The following is a 25,716-nucleotide window of genomic DNA, read 5'->3' on the forward strand; positions in this document are numbered from 1 at the left end:
CAATTCTAAGCCTGGGTAGCACAGTGAATTATCATATTGTAGAATATACAAAATCAGGAATGAAAATATATTTGAGAAGAAGCTACTGAGACTTTCATAGATATAATAAATTATTATTTAATTGTGAGAAAACACCTATGTGTAAGAAAGAGGAAAGAATAAATTTTTACAAAGAGAGAAATAAGTGTAGAATCCAAATAATCATTGAAAAGTACATTCTACTCCCTCATTTGTGCTTAAGAAATGAGCACCTGGTAGGGATGGGAAGTATTATAAAACAGAGAAACTTCACTGATGTTGTTGTTCTGTCACTCAGTCATGTCTGACTGCAACACCATGGACTGTAGCACGCCAGGCTTTCCTGTCCTTAACCATCTCCCAAAACTTGCTCAAACTCATGTCTGTTGAGTCCGTGATGCCATCCAACCATCTCATCCTCTGTCTTCCCCTTCTCCTCTTGCCTTCGATCTTGCCCAGCATCAGGGTCTTTTCAAATGAGTCAGCTCTTCGCATCAGGTGGCCAAAGTATTGGAGCTTAAGCATCAGTCCTTCCAATGAATATTCAAGACTGATTTCCTTTAGAATGGACTGGTTTGATCTCCTTGCAGTCCAAGGGACTCTCAAGAGTCTTCTCCAACACCACAGTTCAGAAGCATCAATTCTTTGTCACTCAGCCTGCTTTATGGTCCAACTCTCACATCCATACATAACTACTGGAAAAACCATAGCTTTGACCATGTGGACCTTTGTTGGCAAAGTCATTGACATTGGGAGAGGTAAAAAGAATAAATCTTATAAAGTGAAAAATAAGAAAACAGCATTCCCTGTGAGTAGATGACGTCTAGTCTCTCCATTCTTAAGGATGGGTGAACTGTGTTGAGGCCAGCATATGTCCCATTCTAGAGATCATCTGTTAGGCTGAATGATATGTCAAACCGTGTAACTGGTTTTCATGCATTTGCACTTACTATACTGATAGGTGTTAATGTTCTGTAGATGACTTAAAAAGAAGGAGGGGGATAAAAGGAGTCATCAGTGGTCATTCTAATAGTAAATATATATATGTGTATATATATATATATATAGAGAGAGAGAGAGAGAGAGAGAGAGATAAGAGGAAGAATAAGGAATACAATCCTGGAGCAATTACCTTGAAAAAGTGTAAATGGTTATTTCTTTTTTTTAATTGAGAATAAAGATCATGCTGTGAGATAGGAAAGCAGAAAAGAAATGTCATCTTGTCAGGCCAGTAACATAAATGAGATTCTTTCTTGGAGAAGGAAAATTCCAGAGTGGAAGGGAGAGGAATTGAATATAGGCATCCTCAAACATATCTTATTTTTAAAATTTGACTCTGAAAATATGAAAATGTTTCAATAGTTAGGAAACAACATCAAAGCAAAATGAGACAAAGAAATCAACACCTAAAAAATTATAGGCAAAACAAAGCACTAACTCTGTAGGATATTAGTGGCTTAAATTTAAATAGAAATTTAAAATGAGGAATTGACTTGTACATCCATCATGAGATTTATACCCTAAGATCAAACAAACTGCAAAAATAAACCCTTAAACTGACTTTGTAATCGTGTTGTTATTAATAATGTAACACTGGCATGTTGATTCTGAAAATGTGCACATCCACACAAACACACACACAGGTATGAAATCATCTTAATGTCCTTAGTTTCTTATTGTTGTTGCAACAAATCACCACAAACTTAGAGGCTTTAAACCACACAAATTTATTACCTTATAGTTCTGGAGGTCAGAAGTCTACAGCGGGCCCACAAAGCTGCTTCCTTCTCAAGGTTCTAGGGAAGGATCTCTTTTCTTGCCTTTTCTATCTCTATAAGCCACCAACAGTCTTGGGCTCATGGTCACATTGTCTATATTCAAAGCCAACAGCACATCAATTTCCAAAGTTTCTTCCTCTTTTTATTCCTCTGCTTCCAGCATCACATTGTCCTCTCTGTATGTGAGACTCTCTTGCCTCTTTCTTACAAGGATCCTTGTGATTATAAAGTGCTTGCCTGGATAATTTTTCCGTCTCAGAAATCCTTAACTTAGTTATGTATGTAAGGTCCTTTCTGCTATATATGATAACGTGCTCACAGATTCTAGAGAGTAGGATATCGATATTGTTGGGGGTGGATATTATTCAGTCTAGCACAATTAGGAACTAAGAATTTTAGTATTATATGTTTAAATGAATATATATATATATATATTTAAATGAATAAAGATAGGTTTATTGAACTTACTACATGAAATGAAATGCACTTCAGAGGTATAAAAATAGAATGGGAGAAGTTACAGAATGATATTTGGCAAAACTAATACAATTATGTAAAGTTTAAAAATAAAATAAAATTAGAAAAAAAAAAAAAGAAAGATATATAAAAGTTTGGGCAACCTAAGGAATTGTTGATAATTGGTAAACTAAGTAGGTTGCTGGCATATTCTGATTATGGGAAGTTACTGTGGGATCAGTTTAGGTATGATCTTAGTCACAGAACTAAGACTGAATGAGTTAAGACTACAACTATTTGAGTTTAGCTAATCTGTTATGTATCAATACTTCATGGTTGAGTTTTTAAATATTTCTCTTATTAGATGTAGTACTGTCCACTTTGCTCATGTGGTTTCTGTTTTAAATATCAGCACTGTTCCTCAGGTTATTCTTTAGCCTAAGAAATGAATAAATCATTATCATCTGAGGATGTGATCAATTCAGATTTATACCACTGTTTGATGGATCGAGATCATTTGCTGAATTTTTAATGCAAGGTAAAAGATGGTGGAGGAACATCTTTAAAACACTTGAAGAAATGTCAACTTAGAATTCTAAACATAATGAAAATACCATTCAGAAATGAAGGCAAAATAAAGACAGTTAAAGGCCCAGATGGTTCTTGTGGTAAGGAACTCACCTAACAATGCAGGAGACATAAGAGATGTGAATTTGATCCCTGGGTGGGGAAGATCCCCTGGAGGAAGACATGGCAACCCACTCCAGTATCCTTGCCTGGAGAATCCCATGGACAGAGGAGCCTGGTGGGTTACAGTCCATGGTGTTGTAAGAGTCAGATATGAATGAAGCGACTGATCCTGCATGCACAAAGGCATATAAAAGATAAAAGAATTGATCACACCAAACCAGAACTACAAGAAATATAAAAGGAAATATTTCAGAAAAAAGAAAAATGACAACAGATAGAAATTTGAATCTATGCAGAGAAATATTATAAATATATAAAGTATATAAGTAGGACTAAAGTCTAGTCAAGGCTATGGTTTTTCCAGTGCTCATGTATGGATGTGAGAGTTGAACTATAAAGAAAGCTGAGCACCGAAGAATTGATGCTTTTGAACTGTGGTGTTGGAGAAGACTCTTGAGAGTCCCTTGGACCGCAAGATCCAACCAGTCCATCCTAAAGGAGATATATCCTGGGTTTTCATTGGTAGGGCTGATGTTGAAGCTGAAACTCCAATACTTTGGCCACCTGATGTGAAGAGCTGACTCATTGGAAAAGACCCTGATGCTGGGAAAGGGTGAGGGCAGGAGGAGAAGAGGACGACAGAGGATGAGATGGTTGGATGGCATCACTGACTCAATGGAAATGGGTTTGGGTGAACTCCAGGAGTTGGTGATGGACAGGGAGGCCTGGCATGCTGCAGTTCATGGGGTTGCAGAGTCGGACACGACTGAGAAACTGAGCTGAACTGAAAGTAACTCCTCCTTATTTTATAAATAAGATTTAAGATTTTAAAAGATAACTGTCACTTCTGATTTCTGGTCATTCAATAAACATAGACGTTGCCACTCCATCCTAACAAGTTGAACAAACTAAAAAATCAAGAATTTTAGATCCATCAGGGAAGTGAGGTAATAGGACAAACCTCTGTGCCAAAGCCTGACAGGCAGATACAGAGGATCACAACTTCTTGGGGCAGAAACCCACCTCTTTAGGAACCACTACTGGGCTGAGAAGACCTGAACTATAATCAGTGAATCCCTGGAATCTCAGTGTAGTCAAGCCTGAGAGAGAAAATCTCTGAGAGTTCCAGTCTTTGGGGATGTCACTACACTTTCGTGAGTTTAACCTCCACTTTAGATCCCATGGACATTAAAAGGATAAAAAGGGAATACTCCATGCTGCTGCTGCTGCTAAGTTGCTTCAGTCGTGTCCGACTCTGTGCGACCCCATAGACGGAAGCCCAGGCAAGAACACAGATATTAATAATCTAGATCAGGGGTCCCCAGCCTCTGGGATCTAATGCCTGATGATCTGAGGTGGAGCTGATGTAAATATTAGAAATAAAGTACACAAAGTATAATACACTTGCATCATCCTAAATTCTTCCCACCCCCCACAAGTCAGTGGAAAAATTGTCTTCCAAGAAACTATAAACTACAGAAGAAAAATCACATGATAATATCAATAGATTGGTAGAATAAATATGTAATAGAAATAGGTAAACAGAAAGATACAATACACAGATACAAACCTACAGAGAACAGTGACATTTCATACTATATTTTGTGGAATGCTTACCCAAGAGGGTGTTTGAATTCTTTTGATTGTAGGACACTTACCAATTTTTTTGGTGATTTTCTTATAAAATTTCACTCTTTGATTCTTTCTGTCATTCCTTAAATGATTTAGTTTCCAGATATTGTATCTTTCTGTTTACCTATTTTATTACATATTTACTTGACAGAACACCCATCTATGATAGAAATTATCAGTAAACTTGGAACAGAAGGGAGATTCCTCAATTTAATAATGAACATCAGTTAAAAAAAAAAAAAAAAAGGAATGAAAATCTACACCTACCATAATGAATTGAAACCCTGCCAGTTCTTCTGTTAAGATGGGAACAAGGCAAGGATGTCCCTTCTCACCACTGCCTTTTATTATCATACTGGAAATCCTAGCTATTGCCATAAGACACCAAAAGAGGGGAAAAAAGATATACAGATTGTCATATAAGTAAACTGTATTTGTTAGAAGAAGCCATGATCTTCTATAAGAAAGTCTGAAAGAGACACACACAACTGTTGTGAACTAGTTAGTATTTATAACAAAGTTGCAGGAAGCAAGGTTAATATGTGTCAATCATTTACTTCTCTACTAGTAAACAAGTGGAATTTGAAATTAAAAACACAGTATCATTTACATTGGCAACCCAAAACATGAAATACTTAGTTATAACAAAGTATGTACAAAATCTATGAAGAAAACTACAAAATTTATAAATAAAGAGTAAGGAATTATTTCACCTGTTCAGTATAAATATACCTCAGGAGAGTCAAAAGCTGATAAGAATTCTTTTTGTATGTAAAAATTTCATTTTAACAAGGAAGGAATAACAAAATGAAATGTGACTATTATACCACTTTCAATGAGAAAATGATAAAATGAGCATAATTCTCCCTCTTTCCCTCTTGAGCAAGTTTGAATTGGGTTTCTGTTACTTGCTATGTGTTAGGCAGTGTAGTGGGCGATACACTAATACATTTTTAGGATTCACAATGGATGCCCGGTAACATTTCTTTTATAATGAAAGCCTCTGTAATAGAACTCAGTCGGCTATACAGCAACCTGACTTAAGCTCAGAAAGACATTTCTGATGCATTGTCATTGCTCCATTCAATACACTGTTAAGAACACTGTGAAAATGATAAATAAACGTTAATTTTTGTCCTTGATTGTTGTAACATACAGAAAACAGAAAAAAAAATTAGACTGGAACAGAGTATAACCTACACAGAACAGTAACATTTCATACTATATTTTGTGGAATGGTTACCAAAAAAGATGTTTGAATTCTTTTGACCATAGGACACTTACCAATTTTGGGGGTGATTTTCTTATAAAATTTCACTCTTTGATTCTTTCCATCATTTCTTAAATGATTTGCTTCCCAGACATTGTATATTTCTGTTTACCTATTTCTATTATGTATTTAGTATAGTTCTCAGAATAGAAAAATAAGATTCCAAGTATAATCTCATCAGTGATTCTTCTGGGACTACTGCTTTCCCTGACACCAGTGAGCAAATATTTCACTTCCGTTTGTGTTTTTGAGCTTCCTGCAGAGAGTTTTCCAGGCTTGGTATCTGGTCAGGATATTCAGGATCTGGGTAGACAGGGGAAACAAGATAATGCAGTACTATTAAACCAGAAATGTAGAGCCACTAAATTTGATTAAAAACAAGGAAAACAGATTTGAATATGGATAATCTAAGCAAACAAGAGTTGTTCAAGACTGGAAGAATTGGACAAGTGGTGCAACTTGAAATTTCCTCTTCAGTCAGCACTGTTTTTATTGGATGACATTCCAAGAAAGTCACATTTAACCATGGTATGTTTCACATGCTGTCTAGCTTCAGACTTTGAAAGTTAATTTATTCAAATTATCAATTAAAGGTCTGAGTTATTTTTTCTCTTAGTAACTGTGTTTACGTTAGATTTGTTCTCCTTTAGACATATGAATTTAATTCTATAAATCTGTACCTGGAGCTTTATATGAACCATTAGGACCTCATAATTCGGCAGTGGGGTTGCAAAGAGTTGGACACAACTGAGGGACCTAACTGAACTGAACTGAATTTGGCAATAGAAATACTTTCCGTTGGTACCCAACTAATATGCTGTGTATCAGTCCAGGTTTTATGTTATTCATTGCACTGATAAACATATAGTCCATGTTTTATATACAATAATAATTAACGCTAGGAACAAGAACTGTTCTGTGCGAAAACCCAGGACTTCTGCCTTGGTGTTCTTTTTCCCTGTTTCTGCTAGATATGCAAATCTTACCTGGCTTATTCAACCATGCTGTGGGTCCATTCTGCTTTCCAGCAACTATATGCCTGACATCTGGCTCTAAATACAAAAGAACATGTCCACTGTCGGTGCTTGGCCCTATGCATCATCACTACTAATATTCCCCTATAAATAGTCATGGTATAAGTTGAACTTATTTAATCAGTTGTGTCCAACTCACGGCGACCCCATGGACAGAGGCATGCCAGGCTTCCCTGTCCTTCACCATCTCCCGGAGCTTGCTCAAACTCATGTCCATCGAGTCGGTGATGCCATCCAACCATCTCATCCTCTGCTGTCCCCTTCTCCTCCTGCCTTCAATCTTTCCCAGTATCAGTCTAACCTGAATTTGCCAAATTACACTGGGTATAGTAAATTGAAATACTATCATCCAGTCTCTTCCATTCTCTGAAAACTAACTTTTTCCTAATCCCCGTTTTAGACATTTTTCCCTTTCTTGTTAGGTCACTACTGAACCACTGAGTATCTTATAGTGAATCCATGTCACATGTGAGTAGATTTGAGGATTCACAGAAAAAATATATAATATATAAGAAAATAATAAAATATTAAAAACAAATGATTAATCTCACTGAATGTTTACTACACGTTGGGTATTTTTTAAATGTTTTGCATGTATTAATTCATTTAATTCTCAAAACAACAACATGAACTATCCTTATTTTTCGAATGATGAAATTGATGCATAGAGTAAATTTCTCCTTTTAAAACTAGGCTTCTCTCTGATTTGTTGAAACTTCTCCATTTTAAGAGAGCCAAGTGTTTCCAAAATCACCTTAGTATGTGAGTATTCTTTCTGCTTATTCTAATCAATCATGGGTTACACTGCACTTTTCATTTTTCTTAGCATTTTTTAACATCTTACTTAATTTGTAGCCATTTCTGATATTCTTCAGTTCAGTCGTTCAGTCGTGTCCGACTCTTTATGACCCCATCAATCGCAGCACCCCAGGCCTCCCTGTCCATCACCATCTCCTGGAGTTCACTCAAACTCATGTCCATCCAGTTGGTGATGCCATCCAGCCATCTCATCCTGTCATCCCCCTTTCTTCCTGCCCCCAATCCCTCCCAGATCTTGTAATAGTCCTTGCATTTGCTTTTTTTCTAATTGTGTTATTTCTCTTTTTGTATGACTTATTTTCCTTTATAACTCAAGCATATTTGTATAATTATTGGGCATGCACATTGGTTTTTTAAATTTTATTTTCCTTCTCTCTTCACAGTGAATTATATAATAAAAAATTCAGTGCTTTCTACCACAGTGAGCCATGTTTCCTTTATAGTGACAGTTGTTATGGGATTATTTCTATACTTTGAAATCTAATTTGAGATAAACATTTGCCAATATCCAGAACTATGTCTTATATTTCATTCTGGAAGATTTTAAAGTCTTCTCTGTATCTCTGGTATATCAAGATGTGATTTGCTGTGGGTTATATTTTGTTCATTGTACAGAGCTTTCAGTGAGTCTATTCAATCAGGAACTTCTTTCTTTCAGGCGAGGAAAAATTTCCTTTCTCACCAATGCTGTCATCACCCCAATCTCTTTTGCTCTCCCTTTTTGAAATTCCTATTAGTCAAACGTTGTTATGCCGAGTAAATGACCTTCTGTTATTTCTTTCTCTCACCTTTAGTATATGTCCTGGGATGTGGGAAACTATGGTTTATGTTTTTTTTTTTTGTTTAAGATATACACTGGAGGAGAGGTCATTTGGGGCTTCCTAGGTAGCTCAAATGGTGAAGAATCTGCCTGCAATGCAGGAGATCAGGGTTCAGTCCCTGGGTCGGGAAGATCACCTGGAAAAGGGCATGGAAACTCACTCCAGCATTCTTGCCTGGAGAATTCCATGGTCAGAGGAACCTGGCAGGCTACAGTCCATGGGGCTGCAATAAGTCAGACATGACTGAGCAAGAAACACACACACACACACACCACTTGACTGCTTAGTGTCTTGGAGGTTACTTGGGGGTTTAAATGATTCTCACACAGGTATACCTACATGAGTCCCATTTTTACTCTACTTTACCTCAAATTCATAGATTCCTGTATGTTTGGGTAGTTTCTCCAGGGTAAACTGTCTGACAGCTCATTTGATTCTTCCTCTACGGAAACTGAGGTTTGACTTCCCTTTTATTTCTGATGAGTCCATCACAATAACTTAATCGTTTTCCTCATCATAGCATGATTTGGATTTACAAATATTTCCCCATTTTATGGAAGTTAGTGATTTTGTTTCTTATTTTCCTTGAAATTTCCGAGTGATCTTGAAATCAAGATCGTCAGGATTATTAGAGATGCCCCACTCTCAGATGACCATTTTTATTTCCTTCTTGTCTCCAGGGCTTGGCACCTGCTGTTCTTTCTTCAAAGAAAGACTCACCTTATAGCATCCTTTACTTCCCTGTCATAGCAATAATAATCACACTTGGTAATTATTTCATAAATGCTTATCTTAACACAAACTTTGGGACCCCAGGAGAATAAAGTCATGCTGGGTTTGTTCTTGTCTTCTCTTTCTAAGTGCCTCTCAGTAAATATATGTTGAAAGGATAAATGTTTCTTTTTGTGACTCAATTCTCCATCCCCATGTGGACCAGTGGAAGTGGAGGGGAGTGAGGTTGATGATTCTGGGCAGGCTTTCTGTCATGTCTTGGATTCACACTCCAGAAAGACAGCCTAAGAGCCAATTAGCCATGCCATCTCTGCATATGGCTGTCACCATATGCCTCAGCAGAAAGTCAGCAGACACAAATACACCATCATTTCTTCCCGGAATGTTAACAGTGTGCATACATCTGTTATTGCTCATGGATTTTATTATTGTTTATTGCTGTTTTGTAGAGTGCCCTGATTTTCTCTAGGAGAAAATCTTCATATGTGTGTCTTGGAAATGCTGCCTACTCTTTTTTATTTATCTACTCTTCCAATATCCTCTTTGATCTGTCAACTTCTCAATGACATTTTTGACTCTTCCTCCCCTCCTTAGACACTCTTTCTCCTCACCCATCTTCTTGGAGTATATTTCTTCCTTCTGGTTTAAGAATTTTTGGTCTTCTTTAATAAATCAGAGGATAGGGATGTTTTATAAATGCTTTCCCTTTTTTTCCTAGTTAAGAGATCAGCCTCCATCTATAATATTTGGAATAGGAAATAGCCTTAAACAGGAGGAGGTTTGATTAAATACAGTACATCCTACAGTTTTCAGAAACAGTTCCACCTGTGCCCATGTGGGTCTTGCTAGTCCTGGGGCCATGTGACAGCTATCAAGAATTTTTAAGCCTTCCAGTCATTAATTCCCTATCTCCTTAATGTATTTATGGATGGATGCCTATGTACCAAGCCTTGCTTTCTCTCAAATATACAGTAGCATATATAACCTTGTAGATCTATACCAGAAAATTTGAAAAATTCTTCCCTTCACCTCTAACAGTCATATTTGCTTGTGCCTGCTCATCAGAGGATTCTTGCAAGTCACCTTTTCTTTCATAAGAGAAGGCTCTAAGAATCGTAAAAGCACTCATCTTGCCATTTCTCTCATTTGAACTCAAAGAGCTTTAAATTATCTAATAATTTTCACCCTTTGAAAGCTGACTCTGAAAAATAGAAGGATTTACAATGACCGTCTGTTGCTATTTCTTTGTTCTGTACCATTAAAAATGAGGCTGTAACTCACAGGGACGCATGGATGTCCCATTTGGCACATTCATCCCCTGCAAGTCATCACTGAAGGTAGGACAGGTGCTTTCCTCAACAATTTTCAACCTGCTGTTAGTGGGCTCACAAGTTGACTTCCAAATACACCCAGAGATGAATAAAGATTTACCCTTGGTAGCATTTTCCTCATTTCTCTCAACTGAACTTAGAGATTAGTCCACAGAAAGAGAAACCTGGGTTAGTAAAATATTATGTTGTGTGCACATATCATTCTTTGCCCCCAGTGGCAATCCATTTATTTTTTAGAAAATGCAGAAAATGTATTTATCTATTCTCACATATTCCATAAAAGAGAGCCCCAGCCAGCAAGAAGAATAAAGTCTTTGTGTTTTGCATGGTACCTTCAGATTAAGGAAGCTGGCATTTGTCCTTCCCCTTTGGGCCCTCTCCTTTCAAGGCCCTTAGCCAAACTGATGCTGATGTATTGAAATAAAGCAAAGATGCTCCAATTGCTGTTGCCTTTGCTCTGAGCCAGTTTGTCAAACACTATAGGGCTGTGAAGGGAATATATATCTTCCTGATCCTTACAGTGTTGAGCTTATTTTCTGAAGCGTGTGATTTGATTACTCATTTCTCCAAGTAGAATCACTAATACCATTTGTCAGAAAAGGAGTTGAGCTCTTTTCTGTTTAAAGAGCCAGGCAAGATTTTTTAAAACTATGAATTCTGCAAGGTAATAATTTTCTGGGTGGCATAGATTTTTTTTTGCTTGCTGTTGCATATATGTTGCAATCTACACTACTGGTCCATATAATCTTGCTTTTCTCAGCACTGTCTTGGGGGCTAGATTAGAAAGTGTTGGCACAAGAAAGGAGAAGCAGTATTTTGGACAACACTTTTTCTACTTCTTGTCCTATTAACAGCTATATTTTATTGGGGGTAGAGGAGACAGGTCTTAAGGTGGAATTGTTCCTTCCTTTGCAATGCATGGTTTAACATGAGAGGTATGTATATAAATGTTCTAGGCTCACTGGAATATGGTTGGTGCTTAGTGTGTGCTAGGGCCTCCAACTGACATTGTAATTATTGTCAAATAACAACTGAGTGATCTGGAAATGCATGTTGGGGTTGTAGCAAAACCTCAACAGATTGGTAAACTCTTTCACCAAGAAAAGATTTTATAAACCTTTCAGTAAATTATCTCACAACCTCGCCATCCAGGTTTCATCTAGTTTCTCCCTGAATTCCTCCTAAGAGAGGAAGCTTACTACTTTCTTGAGGCAACCAATGATGCTGTTGACACATTATCAATTATTATTAGCTTCTTTCATCCATTAAGCCAAATCTGCTTCATTTTCACTTCTACCTCCTGCCTCTAACCCTATGAAAATCATAAATAATGAGCTTCTCCCTCTTGCACAGTATGTTGTTTTGTGTTCAGAACAGGATTAATTATTTCTCATGTATTTGCATAGCATGTACAACCTAGATAATGCATTAGCTTAAATGATCTCATTTGACCTGCACAATGACTTTATAAAGAAGATGATATCATTATGCCAGTTTTATAGCTGAGGAAACTGAGCATTAAAGCGGTAAAATTACTTGCCCCAAACTACTCAACTCTCACATAAAACAATAGGAGCTCAAACCTCATCTTTCTGACCACTCTTTCAGCTCTATTCTCTTCATAACAATGAAGAGTTTCTGGAACCTTCATTCATGATGACAAATGGTGACAAACTATCCCCGTTTCCTAGGTGATATCCACCATGCTTATTTCCTAATGGCAAGCTTACAAGATCAAACACTGAGGCGCGGCCTGTCCAGTGCAGGATTTAGTGGGGTGATCCTCTACCCTGCCCAAACTGAGAGTGACATCATTTAGTCACTTCAAGGCCACAGTCCCTTCCTGAGCCTCCCTTCACACTGTTGACCCATGCTGAACTTATAATTAACTTAGAGTTTGCTCTCCTGAGATTACAAACAATTCATGACTTCTTTTTGCTATTGTACAATTAATTTTGAAATATTAATTTCCACCAAATACTTCATTACTTCTACCAATATGTGCAGATTTTTTAAAATTTGGTTCCATGTCCTAAGTTTATGGCACCACTGAAATGACAGACTTTTTATCTGACATCTAACAGAGCATTTTCCAGTGGATTGCAGTTGTCGCTCATATTTATTATGTATTCTCAGGAAGGGCTCAGTGAACAAGAACAAATGATGCATTTTATTTATCAAGAACTTTCAGTACCTTATGCTGAATAGAAACTTGGGAAATTTAAGGCAATATAAGTAGCCAGTGACAGAGATGGATTTTGTTCAGATCAGTCACTCAGTCGTGTCTAACTCTTTGCAACCCCATGGACTGCAGCATGCCAGGCTTCCCTGTCCATCACCAACTCCTGGAGCTTGCCCAAATTCATGCCCATCCAGTAGGTTATGTCATTCACCATCTCATCCTCTGTTGTCCCCTTCTCCTCCTGCCTTCGGTCTTGCTCAGCATCAGGGTCTTTTCAAATGAGTCAGCTCTTTGCATCAGGTGGCCAAAGTATTGGAGTTTCAGCTTCAGCATCAGTCCTTCCAATGAATATTCAGGACTGATTTCCTTTAACATGGACTAGTTGGATCTCCTTGCTGTCCAAGGGACTCTCAGAGTCTTCTCCAACACCACAGTTCAAAAGCATTAATTCTTTGGCACTCAGCTTTCTTTATGGTCTAACTCTCACATCCATACATGACTACTGGAAAAACCATACATTTGACTAGATAGACCTTTGTTGGCAAAGTAATGTCCTGCTTTTTAATATGCTGTTTAGGTTGGTCATAGCTTTTCTTCCAAGAAGAAAGAGTCTTTTAATTTCATGGCTGCAGTCACCATCTACAGTGGTTTTGGAGCCCCCCCAAAATAAAATCTCTCACTGTTTCCATTGTTTCCCCATTTATTTGCCAAGAAGTAATGGAACTAGACACCAAGATCTTAGTTTTCTGAAGGTTGAATTTTAAGCCAGCTTTTTCACTCTCCTCTTTCACTTTCATCAAAAGCCTTCTCAGTTTCTCTTCGCTTTCTGCCATAAGGGTAGAGTCATCTGAGTATCTGAGGTTATTGATATTTCTCCCAGCAATCTTGATTCTAGCTTGTGCTTCATCCAGTCCAGCGTTTTGCATGATGTACTCTGCATATAAGTTAAATAAGCAGAGTGACAATATAGAGCCTTGACATATTCCTTTCCCAATTTGGAACCAGTCTGTTGTTCCCTGTCTGGTTTTAACTGTTGCTTCTTGACCTGCATACAGATTTCTCAGGAGTCAGGTAAGGTGGTCTGGTATTCCCATCCATTTAAGAATTTTCCACAGTTTGCTGTGATCCACACAGTAAAAGGCTTTAGCATAGTCAATAAAGCAGAAGTAGATGTTTTTCTGGAACTCTCTTGCCTTTTTGGTGATCCAAAGGATGTTGGCAATTTGATTTCTGGTTCCTCTGCCTTTTCTAAGTCCAGCTTGAAGTTCTCAGTTCACTTTGAAGCCTTTGTTCACTTTGAAGCTACTGCTGAAGCCTTGCTTGGAGAATTTTCAGCATTATTTTTCTAGTTTGTGAGATAAGTGCAGTTGTGTGGTAGTTTGAACATTCTTTGGCATTGCCTTTCTGTGGGATTGGAATGATATGCAGCACTCTTTAACCATATTTCTCAGGTATAGTTATTCTGCCTATCATTAGAATCACTCTTTAGATGAAAATATATAACAAGTTTTCTTTTTTTTTAATTTTTTATTTATTTTTTTTTATATAACAAGTTTTCAATAAAAAATTATAAATTATAACTAAGGCTGGGACAAGTAATAGTATATAAAAATAAATACCTTTTACTCTAAAGAACTCATTATTGGGTTCACATTGGAGTGTCAATTTGAATTATTGGAAGGAACTGTGTACCTGATTTCAGCGCTAGTAAATGGTATGAAATAACTATACTATAAAGAGCAACATGTTTTTTTATTAGCTGGGATGCTTTTATTGTCTTTATTTCATAAATTTTGTTTTCTCTGCTTTCTTATTGAGGTCATTTTAGAAAAATGCTGCCTATTTCATCATTGAGAAGAGAAATTGGGCCTGGGGGATGAGTACCCATCTAGCACCTGGCTTACGACAGGCTCTGGGAAAGGGAGTGAGGTCAGAAGGGAATTGAAGGTCATGGGAACGTCAAGACCATTTAAATAATAGCCTATCTCCTCCTGGATGATTTCTTCTTGAAAGATTTCTCTGAAACCCAGGAAGCCACAGGTTCAGCTTTGCAAAGGGAGGATGTTTTCCATGTGAAATTAAATCACAGAGATAATCTTTTCAGAAATTAGCATCACTCATGAACCATAGCCAGAATTTAGAATCAAGTCTGTGCTCATTTTTGACCATTTTATAGTTCCTTGATTTAACTGTTTAAGGTTGGCTGTGGTGAGCACCTAATAATAATGTATACAAACCCAATCTTTCCCCACAGCAGTGACCACCACCCGTTACCTTGGTGCAATGCCAGGGGTCTCCTGTGTGGGTGAGTCTTCTCCAATTAGATGGGTAAACTCTACAGAGTCTTCTCTTTTTAGTAACCTCTTTTAAAGAGCTAAATAGATGGGAAGCCTACAAGAAAAGCAAAGTATCTTGTGTAGGCTGTGAATCCTAAATAGTAGGGATTTAACCTTGATAAATGTTGATGGGATTGAGCACAAATTCTGGAAACACCCAAGGGTTTGTTCAGACAGGACTGAATGACTTCCCTTTCACTTTTCACTTTCATGCATTGGAGAAGGAAATGGCAACCCACTCCACTGTTCTTGCCTGGAGAATCCCAGGGATGGGGGAGCCTGGTGGGCTGCCATCTCTGGGGTCACACAGAGTCGGACACAACTGAACTGACTTAACAGTAGCAAGGGTTTGTTGGTCAATAAAACTCTTTAATGGTTTCACTGATTTTCAGGACATAAGGCTTTCCAGAACAGCAGGGGAGTACTAACTGCATGTGGAGTACAAGAGGGTGTTTCAAATCAGCAGTTGCCTAAAATTCAGAAGACTTTGCCCAATAGATGGTTTGGACACATGCCAATCCTTTCACATAGCCACACCAGAGTAGCCAGCAGACTCTAGCCCACCTCCAGATGTACCAGTGATGGCTCCATTATATTTCTTGCAACAACTAACATCTCACAGGAAAACTTGACATGTTAACCATGAGATGAATCATCCTAAACCTGAAATGTCATATCTCTCCAGAAAAGCTAAATACCATGTAATTCTCTACTGGATCATTCATCAATTCTTGGCCACTGTCATTGACAAATTAGATTCAAAGAACAGAAGATGTGATACCATTTTAAAACATAAAGTAACTTCTGTATCAGGAAAACTATTGCTATAGATGAGGTCATTCAGCTAGAACATTTAGGGTTTTTTTCAAAGTTTTAGCATAAATCTCATGAAAATGTGTCATACTTAGGTGGACTTAACTTTCTCTATAACTCAGCATCTCTTTCATTTAATATTTTGTCAAATTTTCAGTGTCAACAATAGCTATTGTTTGCATCCAGTTAGTATATACACATTTTTAAACTGAAGATATCACGGTTGGAATAAATTATGATTGCAAAAATGAGCTGGTAAATTTCAGACTAATGAACCATTAGATCAAGCATAGATTTTAAATAGCATTACCTCTAGCACTGTCATTTTCTCAGTAAGTAATTCGCCACAAACTGGAAATGATTATTTAGAATTATAGCATTCATTAATAGCAAAACGAGAACTTAACCAAAGTTCTCTTAATTACACATGTATAGACTTAAAACCCCAAGAGGATATGTCAGATCCCCTGGTGACATTTATATAGTAAATTAGTTTAAGAGCATGAGCTTTGGAACCAGGCAATCTAGCTTTTAAACACTGATGGTGCTGATTTCTAGGGCCTTCATATGATAAATTACTTAAATTCTCAGAGGCCTAGTTTCCTCACATCTATATATTCTATAGACACAGAAATAATAGTATCACCCCTATAATGATGTTTCCTGAAGTATAGGAGAATGATTCAATAACCTAGTTTTAGATTTCTCCTTTCTCCTTACTTTTCTTTTTCCTGATTTAATGAACAAACACCATTCACATTTCAAGTTAACAATCTTTCTCAGAGATAAGTTTAATATTTATTTACTCATTCATTCAACAATTATTTAATGTTCATAAAGATTATAATATGAGATGGGAAAAACGGCTTCTACAAAGATAACCAGCTCTTGAATAAAGAAAGGTCCAAATGGGGTCCAAATTTCCACCCTGACAACAGGCAGTATGAGATCAGGGTTAAGAGTCTTAGTTTTTGGATCACACTGAGTGTGAAGCATGGTTTAGCCACTCACCATCTATAGTATCTTCAGTAATTACTCAGCTGCTCTGGATTTTAGATGTTTTGATTGCAGACTGTAAATAATGCCTACCTCATAAGGCTGTGGGAGCTTGATTATTATTACATGCAAGTCAATTGTAATAAGTGCATATTTATTCTACATTACAAGTAGAATTCGGTTCAGTCACTCAGTCGTGTCCAATGCTTGGCAACCCCATGGACTGCAGCATGCCAGGCCTCCCTGTCCATCACCAACTCCCAGAGCTTGCTCAGACTCATGTCCATTGAGTCAGTGATGCCATCCAACCATCTCATCCTCTGTCATCCCCTTTTCTTCCTGCCTTCAATTTTTCCCAGCATCAGGGTCTTTTCAAATGAGTCAGTTCTTTGTGTCAGGTGGCCAAAGTATTGGAGTTTCAGCCTCAGCATCAGTCCTTCCAATGAATATTCAGGACTGATGTCCTTTAGGATGGACTGGTTGGATTTCCTTGCAGTCAAAGGGACTCTCAAGGGTCTTCTCCAACACTACAGTTCAAAAGCATCAGTTCTTTGGCGCTCAGCTTTTTTACAGTCCAACTCTCACATCCATACATGACTACTGGAAAAACCATAGCTTTGACTAGATGGACCTTTGTCGGTAAAGTGATGTCTCTGCTTTTTAATATGCTGTCTAGGTTGGTCATAGGATGACTCAAGTGCATTAAATTTATTGTGCACATTAATGGCGCTGCTGATCTGACAGGAGGTGTCAGTCTGTGGCCTGGAGGTTGAGGACCCTTGCTTTATGGGATTATAATGGGACCATCTTGTGTGGACAATCACCTAGTTGCAGAGTACACTAGTCTCTATTACATGCCCTTTAAAGAATTCAGAGAGACAACATCTTTGTCTTTAAGGTGGGAGGCAGACTAGATGAATACACAGATTGCCCTATAAACCTGTCCCCCTCAAAAGTTCAAGATGTATTCATGGAATTAGGATTGAGCCTGTCACTATGAAGAAAAAGATTAAAACTCAAAGATCCTTGAAAGAGAACATAAGAATCTTGTTAGGTAAAACTCCAAAAGCCTCTTTTAAAGCATTAAGCTGCAGAAGAGTATTCTGATAAGTGAGAAATTGGGACAACCAGAAGCACATAAGAGATTAAAATGCCAGTTACAGGAACAAATGACTTCAAAAAGGATTAAATTAAGATATAAAGAGCGGAGGGATTTGTGCAGCTCAGATTGTGGGTGAAAGTTATGAAAGTTTTCTTCACCAATTTGTCAGCCTGAATGTCATTTAGACTGTTATGGTAAATTGGATACTAATAATCACTGTTTGAGCTTTTAGCTCAGATGTTCAGTTACTTCTGCATCAGTAAATACCAAGGAAGCTCTCGCATTCCATTCCTTTGTTGGTCTGGAAAGAGGTTGGCAATGGGATAAACTTTCTTTAGTTGCTATTTTGTATGCTTAGTATTTACACAAAAATTGGTCAAAGATAGTACCACAAAAGCCCAAATCAAATTGAATTTTGGGAGCTACAGAGTAATAAAAAATAATCACTCTTTGATGTAATTAATATTTATAGAGTACTTATTCTATGCTAATAGTAATTACTGGGTGACAATGGTCCATGCCTTCATTGATCTAACAGTCTAGTTTTATGGAAACAACAACAAAGATAAATATCAGACTAAAACAATTGCAAGGACAATGATGATGAATTAAGCACGTTTGAAATTGGCCTCCTCATGTGCTGAGAAGGCTTCCCTAGGGACACAACTTTCATTCTTGAATCTTCTGAAAGATGTTGTTGTTTAATCACTAAGTTGTGTCTGACTCTGCGACCCCAAGGACTATAGTCTACTGGGCTCCTCTGTCCATGAGATTTCCCAGGCAAGGATACTGGAGTGGGTTGCCATTTCCTTTCCCAGGGATCGAAACTGCATCCCCTGCATTTCCTGCATTGGAAGGTGGATTCTTTACCATTGAGCCACCTGGGAAGTCCTCTGAAAGATGAGTAGGTTTTAACTAGGAAAAAAAAAATGGGAAGAATTCCCCTAACAGAGGCATAATATTTGCAAAGTTTTCTTGAGTCAACTGGAAGCAAAATGAATGTGTGAAACTTAAAGGAGTGAGTCAGAGAGACCAAGAGGTAGGGAGCTTGGTATAGGAAAAGGTTAGAGAATAGGTAGAGACTAGACAATGCAGGGGCCATCTTTTGAGCTCCACATGGATACTACTGGCTGATGTGGTTGTTTAAATTTGGATTTAAAGTAATTAAAACTAAGGAGAATTAAGATTTGCATTCCTCAGTTGAACTTGCTACGTTTCAGGTGCTTAGTTGCCCGTTTGCAGATAGTAGACACCATATTGGAGAGTTCAGGGAACATTTCCATTATTGCAGAAAGTTCTACAGGATAGCACTGTGTTAGATTTAGCTTTACCTTAAGAGCAATGGGAAGTCACAGACAGATTTTCTTTAAAATTGAAGAGTGGAGTGATGTGACCAGAAGGCACATTTTGAAAAGAACTTGATAGCTATAGAATGCAGGCAAGTTTGGCTGGGGAAAAGCAAATTGTATTTAAGTAGACAATTTAAAGGGCTTCCCTGGTGGCCCAGAGGTAAAGAATCCACCTGCAACGAAGGGGCTGCAGGAGATGCAGGTTTGATCCCTGGGTCAGGAAGATCCCCTGGAGAAGAAAGTATAAATACAGTAAAGGACCGTCCTCTGCCAAGATTTGTTGCTTCAAAGAATGAAGAGGAATCTTGTCATGCAACCTCATATTCTTCAGATTCTGAAAATCAAGAGTCTTACAGAGGATGAGATGGCTGGATGGCATCACCAACTTGATGGACATGAGTTTGAGTGAACTCCGGGAGTTTGTGATGGACAGGGAGGCCTGGTGTGCTGTGATTCATGGGATTGCAAAGAATGGGACATGACTGAGCGACTGAACTGAACTGAACTGAACTATGGTGTAACCCACCCCCCCACCACCTGGCAGGGGACAAGTGAAAAAGGGGTCCACAAGCCATGATACTGCCCAGTCTCACGCATCTATAGATCAGCAGGAACCTGCTTCCCAGTAGTCTCACCACAGCAGTCTCCACCAACTTCTCCACACACATGGAGGAATCAAAACCGTCATCCCAGTGGAGGAAAGAGTGAGAGGCCTCTTGCAGAGCCTGGGCCATTCTGGGCTCCCTTTGGTGAAGCACAATCAGGTTCTTCTGCTGGTGACGCAGTGTAGGTAGGACATTCTCCACCTCCACCTCAAGAAAACTGGGTCAGTTTTGCAGATATTCCACTAACCAGTACTCTTTTAACCATGCATCCTGCTTCTGTCTACGACCAGACAACAATACGAACTGTAGCCTCAGCTACAACTGCCAATGAAATTCGTAGGCAATCCAGTAGTTATGACGATCCTTGGGAAATAACAGATGAACAAAGACAGTCTATGTAAATCAATTTAAAACCGTTCAGCCTGATCTAAACAGATTGATTCCTGTTTAGCTGCAGGATCTACAGCTAAAGAGTTTTTTACAAAATTGAAATTTCCTATTCAACTTTCTCATATTTGGGAACTCTCAGATTTTGATAAAGATAGAGCCTTGACACTGGTTGAGTTTTGTGCTGCATTTCATCTGGTAGTTGCTAGGAACAATGGCTATGACTTACGAGAAAAACTCCCTGAAAGCTTAATGCCCAAACTGATTGGTTTGGAAGATTCAGCAGACGTTGGGGATCAGCCAGGTGAGAGGTTATTCAGGCTCTCCTGCAGAGGCTCCTCCAAGCAAATCTCTGTCAATGCTGTCCCTAAACCAGACTTGGTCCCAGCTGAATCAGAGCAGTGAGCAGTGGGAGACATTTAGTGAATGATCTTCAAGCTCACAAACTCTGACCCAATTTGATTCTAACATTGCACCAGCTGATCCTGATACTGCTATTGTTCATCCAGTTCCCATTCGTATGCTTCTAAGTTGCTTCAGTCGTGTCCGACTCTGTGTGATCCCATAGACAGCAGCCCACCAGGCTTCGCTGTCCCTGGGATTCTCCAGGCAAGAATACTGGAGTGGGTTGCCATTTCCTCCTCCAATGCATGAAAGTGAAAAGTGAAAGTGAAGTCGCTCAGTCGTGTCCGACTCTTCGCAAACCCATGGACTGCAGCCTACCAGGCTCCTCCGTCCATGGGATTTTCCAGGCAAGAGTACTGGAGTGGGGTGCCATTGTCTTCTCCATCCCATTCGTATGACTCCAAGCAAAATCCACATGCAGGAAATGGAACTTAGAAGAACTGGCAATGATCGTACTAATCCCACTAAGCCCATTGCTTGTGAAAACACCTGACCTTTCAGAAGAAAATAAGATAAATTCATCAGTGAAATTTGCTTCTGGAAATACTGTAGCAGATGGTTACAGTACTTCAGACTCTCTTACTTCAGATCCAGAACAGATTGGAAACAATGTAACTCATCCAAGGTCTCATTCAGGAACCTCTCCTAAAAACACTGCACCACCACCTCCACCTCCAAGGCCTCAGCCCTCTCATTCTAGATCATCATCTTTAGGTATAAACCAGATCTTTTCCATCACAACAGAAAGCCACAGGCTGGAGCTGTTGCCCAATCTCTTGCAGTGCCTCCAAGACCACAGCCCTCACAGGCTCCTTGTCCTGTTGTGCACTGCCCAGTGGATGCCAATGGCCTAATAACTCACATTGCTACCTCACCTCAGCAGATACCAGAACAACCAAATTTTGCAGATTTCAGCCAATTGGAAGTGTTTGCTGCAAATGAAGAACAGATGATGAAGCCGAGAAACATCCAGAGGTCTTGCTGTTTGAAAAAGCTTCTGATCCCGCAAGTTCTCTTTGATTTGCCAAAACAGATAGTAAAATTGAAGAAAAGACAGCTGCTAGTGCTCCTGCCAATGTCAACAAAGACACAACACCTGTTGCTCCACCACCTAAACCTGTTTGAAGGAGATTAAAATCAGAAGATGAATTAAGGCCAGAAGTTGATGATCATGCACAGAAGACAGGTGTCCTAGCTGCTGTTCCTGCATCACAACCTTCTATTCCTTGGTCTGTTGGGAAAGATAAGAAAGCTATTCAGGTTTCATTTAAACGCAATAAGGAAACCAACACAGTTTCGGCCAGACTGAACCATCAATTGCAGCAACAGTTAAAGGATGTTCTTGAGAAGAGAATTTCCCTGAAGTTCAACTGGAACAGCTTCGACCATTCTTTCACTTATAAGCCAGTTGCTGTTAACAGAAAGCATACCCATTTTTAAGTGGTTTTGGGTTCAAAGCCAATTTGGTGATCCAGACATTCAGCTCACTGCTTAATTCAGCATTAAATTTTATGATTCTGTTTTGTCCTATATATTCACCATTGTATTTAAGTATCTTTTATTTTTTTTAATTTCAACAATAAAAGGGTCAGGATGGTATTCTTCACAGAGCTAGAACAAATAATTTCACAATTTGTATGGAAATACAAAAAACCTCGAATAGCCAAAGCGATCTTGAGAAAGAAGAATGGAACTGGAGGAATCAACCTACCTGACTTCAGGCTCTACTACAAAGCTACAGTTATCAAGACATTACAGTACTGGCACAAAGACAGAAATATATATCAATGGAACAAAATAGAAAGCCCAGAGATAAATCCACGCACATATGAACACTTTATCTTTGACAAAGGAGGCAAGAATATACAATGGATTAAAGACAATCTCTTTAACAAGTGGTGCTGGGAAATCTGGTCAACCACGTGTAAAAGAATGAAACTAGAACACTGTCTAACACCATACACAAAAATAAACTCAAGATGAATTAAAGATCTAAACGTAAGACCAGAAACTATAAAACTCTTAGAGGAGAACATAGGCAAAACACTCTCTGACATACATCACAACAGGATCCTCTATGACCCACCTCCCAGAATATTGGAAATAAAAGCAAAAATAAACAAATGGCACCTAATTAAACTTAAAAGCTTCTGCACAACAAAGGAAACTATTAGCAAGGTGAAAAGGCAGCCTTCAGAATGGGAGAAAATAATAGCAAATGAAGCAACTGACAAACAACTAATCTCAAAAATATACAAGCAACTCCTACAGCTCAACTCCAGAAAAATAAATGACCCAATCAAAAAATGGGCCAAAGAACTAAATAGACATTTCTCCAAAGAAGACACACAGATGGCTAACAAACACATGAAAAGATGCTCAACATCACTCATTATCAGAGAAATGCAAATCAAAACCACTATGAGGTACCATTTCACGCCAGTCAGAATGGCTGTGATCCAAAAGTCTACAAGCAATAAATGCTGGAGAGGGTGTGGAGAAAAGGGAACCCTCTTACACTGTTGGTGGGAATGCAAACTAGTACAGCCACTATGGAGAACAGTGTGGAGATTCCTTAAAAAACTGGAAATAGAACTGCCTTATGACCCAGCAATCCCACTGCTGGGCATACACACTGAGGAAACCAGAAGGGAAAGAGACACGTGTACCCCAATGTTCATCGCAGCACTGTTTATAATAGCCAGGACATGGAAGCAACCTAGATGTCCATCAGCAGATGAATGGATAAGAAAGCTGTGGTACATATACACAATGGAGTATTACTCAGCCATTAAAAAGAATACATTTGAATCAGTTCTAATGAGGTGGATGAAACTGGAGCCTATTATACAGAGTGAAGTAAGCCAGAAAGAAAAACACCAATACAGTACACTAACGCATATATATGGAATTTAGAAAGATGGTAACAATAACCCTGTGTACGAGACAGCAAAAGAGACACTGATGTATAGAACAGTCTTATGGACTCTGTGGGAGAGGGAGAGGGTGGGAAGATTTGGGAGAATGGCATTGAAACATGTATAATATCATGTGTGAAATGAGTTGCCAGTCCAGGTTCGATGCACGATGCTGGATGCTTGGGGCTGGTGCACTGGGATGACCCAGAGGGATGGTATGGGGAGGGAGGAGGGAGGGGGGTTCAGGATGGGGAACACATGTATACCTGTGGCGGATTCATTTTGATATTTGGCAAAACTAATACAATTTGTAAAGTTTAAAAAATAAAAAAGTGCTACCGACTCCAGTATTCTTGCCTGGAGAACCCCATGGACAGAGGAACCTGGTGGGCTACAGTCCATAGGGTTGCAAAGAGTCAGACATGACTGAAGCGACTGAGCATGCATGCATATAGGCAATTTTAAAAAGCTATATAGGGACTTCCCTGGTGGCTAGGACTTCGAGCTCCCACTGTAGAGGGCTCATGTTAAATCCCTGGTCTGGGAACTATATCCAACATGCCACAACTAAAGATTCCACATGCAGCATCGAAGATCAAAGATCCTGTGTGCCGCAACTAAGACACGGCTCAGCCAAATAAATATATATTTTTTTAAGCTATCACCGTCTTCTAAGAAAGAGGTTATAATAGATGGGAGATGCAAGAAGTGGACAGAACTGTATGATTTTAGCAGGTAAAACAGACTGGATTTAGTGATAGATTAAATTTGTGAAGCAAAGGAAAGATTTTGGTTTTCAAAGTTTCTGAATAATGGTGTTTGTTATTCATTGACAGAAGAACACTGGAAAAGGATCAAATCTATTAGAGATGGGAGTGCTTAATTTGAGGAACCTGGACAATTCAAGATGTCCAGAAGCAGCTTCCTATGAACCCTCCCTTTTTCCCTTCCATATTTCTCAGCCACCCCAAAATTTGCTCCTTTTAACAGACTGTTTAGCTCAAAGAACGGTTGTATGAGATTTGTGTAATATAGTCAAATTCTGGTCATATGTGAGAACTGGACATTTCACTGACTGGAAAGGAAGACTCATACTTTGAGTGCTCTATGAGACACCAGAGATGCTACAATACACTCCCATTATTTTCTGGATATAAAGACCAAATGCCGGAGAGTTTCATCATTTGTTGGTTAATGGCAGAGACAGTTTTGCTTTTGCATACTACTTTTTCTGCTTACACCATGTTTCTTCCCCAGAGTGAGAAAAGTGTTTTCTGGTCTAAAAACTTTGGCAGTATGCAATTGTATGGGAAATATCTATGGGATTGCCTAGCCCAAAGGCAGGCGGTATAGAACTCTGCTTGATAATGAAAGAGAGAAAGATGCTGGCTAGGTTTCTTGGCACAGCTTTGAAGGTATAATTCTTCAACATTTCTTGATACTATGGCAGTATATTTTGATGGGATCTGTGAGTTGCTCAGAGAATTTCAAAGCAGTTTTAAATTTCCTTAGCCACAAAGAACTTGTCAAAGACTGCTGAATGACATGAAAATGTGAAAAGAAACACTCCTGATGAATACAAAAAGCTTACCACTTTGGAACAGGTTTCAAAAGACAAAATTCAACATTTCTTGTTGAGATAATACATTTTCTGTTGCTTCATTATGCTCACTCATTCTCTTGTTTTATTTATTATGTCCGTGTATTTAGATATACTCTAAATTTCCATTGGATTCCAGTATTTGTTAATGTGAGTGTAAAATACATTTTATTTACCTGAATAATTAATTCATTAAAAATATAATTGAGGTGTATAAATCTTATATGACATGTTTTTTTTGCAAATATATTTTAAAGGGGAAAAATGTACACTCAATTTAAAGCAAACATTTTGCACTATAGAATATCTTGATTTTTATTTCATATTTTTATTGAAAACAGAATCTACATTGTATATCAAAATAAAACAAAATCTAAAGTAATTGTTTCTTTTCATTTATGTAAGTACCCAAGGCATTTAGCATTTGTTCTAAATAATTTGC

The 25,716-nt window shown here is 38.4% G+C and overlaps 1 protein-coding gene and 1 pseudogene across 2 annotated transcripts in view; both read left to right on the forward strand.

Annotated features, from left to right (window-relative positions):
* LOC147365799 (uncharacterized) overlaps nucleotides 1–25,716 on the forward strand; it is a 571,237-nt gene that overhangs the window by 463,579 nt on the left and 81,942 nt on the right. The window lies entirely within an intron of this gene.
* On the forward strand, nucleotides 737–24,293 carry LOC147365800 (ralBP1-associated Eps domain-containing protein 1-like; annotated as a pseudogene). The gene is made up of 4 exons (XR_015132266.1): nucleotides 737–776; nucleotides 19,580–19,718; nucleotides 19,871–20,861; nucleotides 21,141–24,293. The product of XR_015132266.1 is annotated as a ralBP1-associated Eps domain-containing protein 1-like (transcript).

Source organism: Bos grunniens, chromosome 9 (assembly GCF_055505025.1).
Source record: "Bos grunniens cultivar Pamir isolate PY7600 chromosome 9, Bosgru_T2T1.0, whole genome shotgun sequence".
Taxonomy (NCBI): Eukaryota; Metazoa; Chordata; class Mammalia; order Artiodactyla; family Bovidae; genus Bos; species Bos grunniens.